The sequence below is a fragment of the Alligator sinensis genome, unplaced genomic scaffold (assembly GCF_000455745.1).
Source record: "Alligator sinensis unplaced genomic scaffold, ASM45574v1 scaffold886_1, whole genome shotgun sequence".
Taxonomy (NCBI): Eukaryota; Metazoa; Chordata; order Crocodylia; family Alligatoridae; genus Alligator; species Alligator sinensis.
Genome location: NW_005842040.1, coordinates 1,866,408 through 1,868,671, shown reverse-complemented (window position 1 = coordinate 1,868,671; position 2,264 = coordinate 1,866,408). Strand labels below are relative to the sequence as shown.

The following is a 2,264-nucleotide window of genomic DNA, read 5'->3' as shown; positions in this document are numbered from 1 at the left end:
GCTCCCCCCCCTGCCCTGCCAATGGGCTGCGCAGAGCTTCCCCCCTCCCTCTGCCCACGATGGTTTCTCCCTCGAGGATTCCTCCCCTCTCCCCCGCAGGTGGTTTTTCCCTCGGGCACAGGCGTTATGCCCCGCGCCGGTTCTTCTTCCGGCGTCACGGAGGGGGTGAAAGGTCACGGTAGCTGTTCTATGGGCTGGCGCGGGATACCCGGAAGTCGCGATGTTTTACTTCCGGTTGCGAGCTGTCACCGGCTGCTGGGAGCCGCCAGCAGGTATCGCGGCCCGCAGCGCCTCCCGCCGTGCGGCCGGACCCGGGCCCTGCCTCTGCCGGTGCCTCCGCGTGGGTGGCTGGGGAGGCACCCCCTCCTCGCGCCCTGGCCTCGCCCGACCCGCTGCCTCCGAGCAGGAGGTCCTGGGCCCGTGTTGGGGGCTGTCCTGGCAGCTGGGGTGGGGTGCACTCGCGGGCCGGTGTTCTCCATCTCTGGGGTAGGGGCTTGCTTTGCTCCCCACCCCGTGCTGCTGTTTCAGTCGTTCAAGAGCCATGTGTGGCCCTGCTACCGGCAAGTGTCCTCCACCCCAAACTTTCCAGCCTGGGGCTTCTGATGCTTCCAGATCCTTTGGCAGGCATCCGACGTGCAGGCCCAGGTCTGGAGGCTTGGGTTTCGGATGCCCCCGAGTTTCGCTTGCCGTCAGCTGCATGGCTGCCGCAGCAAGCTAGAGAGGAGTCTCCCATTTTCCCTAAAGTCAACATGTAGTTGAAATCCTCTTACTTGAAGCTGGCCAGTGGGAAGCTACCTATGAGGCTCTCCTAGGGAGTCCTGTCCCCAAGCAGACAAGGGTGCACCCTCCACTACACAGTGCCATTTTAATTGCATTACCTCAGTCAGGGTATTTCCCCTGCCACCATTGTGGTCACAGTGTTTCCCTGATGCTGTAGGATCCTAGACGAGTCGGGCTGGAAGGGAGCTCCTGAGGTCACCTAGTCCCACTGCTGGCCTGGGACTGCCCTTTCTGCCTCCTGCTGAGGTTCCAGCTGTGCTTCTCCCTGCACCGTTTCTGTTACGTGCTCCCCATCCCTGGCCCCACCAAGCCCTGGGACTTGCTGATCAACCTCCTCCTGGCGCTGGCCAAGCTGCTCATCTATAAGACCAGGAAGGAGTCTGTGGCTGGGAGGAGACCCCTGAGTACGCGGCTGTCTTCCTCTCACTCCTCTGCTCACATCTCCAGGCAGTTTTACTAGTTGGTGTCACAGGGTCCTTGACTCATTCAGGGGGGCAGTGGGCACTGGCCAGTGTGCTCTGCTCCATGTCCCCTTCCGCATCTCTTGTCATTAACCTATGACATCACTCCCATTCCTGTTTTCTTTTTATTTGTCCCAAGAAATCATTTGATTGTGTCCCCAGTGGCCTCCCTTATTAAGGGAGGCTTATAGTATTTGGTGATGGGCCTGAGCCTATGATCTTTCACATCCAATAGGCCTGCCTGAGGTGGGATCATCGCATACAATCCATAATCTAAACTTTACTTAAGAGAACTGTCAACCCTGACACAGCACAGACCTAACACCTGAACCTGTTACAGGTAAAGCAGGGGAACCACGGCAGCCAGCATCCCCCTTTTATGAAACATTGTCAATAACTTCTTAGCTCCTGATGCCACGAATAACTCCTTAGCTCTTTCAAGGGCTGAACATGGCAGGTTTTTCATCCCTTCTTTGGCTCTCCTTCAGATCTCTCAGTCTTTTCTGCTCCACAGATCAGGCCTTGCATGCTTTCTAGTCAAGGTTGTGTCCCTCTTGCTTTTTCTGATTCCCATTGATGCAGAGCCAGGGTTTCTGCAATGTCAGGGAATGTCTTGTTTCCACTAGACATTTAACATTATCATTACTGGAGTTTCTAAAACGTTTGTGGAACTTAAAATTTGGGCCAGACTTGACCTTCCAAATGTTTGTACTCGTGGGGAACTTAATAACTGGGGGTGGAGGTTAGGGGGGTTCTGTGACTCATGCTATAACAGAGCTTAAAGGTGCCTTCAGTAGCAGAAGGTCCCATTCTGCTTGGTACTTTATGGTTTAGGCTGTGAGCTGTTGAGGCAGGAGCTATTTCTTTTTCTATACAGAAAGGTAGTTAGCTCTGTTAGCCTGAAAGCAGGGCAGGGTGGCACCTTATAGATCAACTTGTTCAGAAAGACATATACTTTTGTAGGTGACAGCCTACTTCTTTGGATGCCATGAATGGACTTGCAGAGAGCAGGGGCAATAAATA

At 54.8% G+C, this 2,264-nt stretch overlaps 1 protein-coding gene across 1 annotated transcript in view; it reads left to right on the top strand.

Moving 5' to 3' along the window:
• Positions 1-19: 19 nt before the first annotated feature.
• Positions 20-2,264, top strand: part of STARD3 (StAR related lipid transfer domain containing 3) — a 33,582-nt gene continuing 31,337 nt past the window's right edge. The window contains exon 1 of the mRNA XM_025202916.1: positions 20-272. The gene's annotated coding sequence lies outside the window, so the exon portion shown is untranslated. The remainder of the gene's footprint in view (positions 273-2,264) is intronic.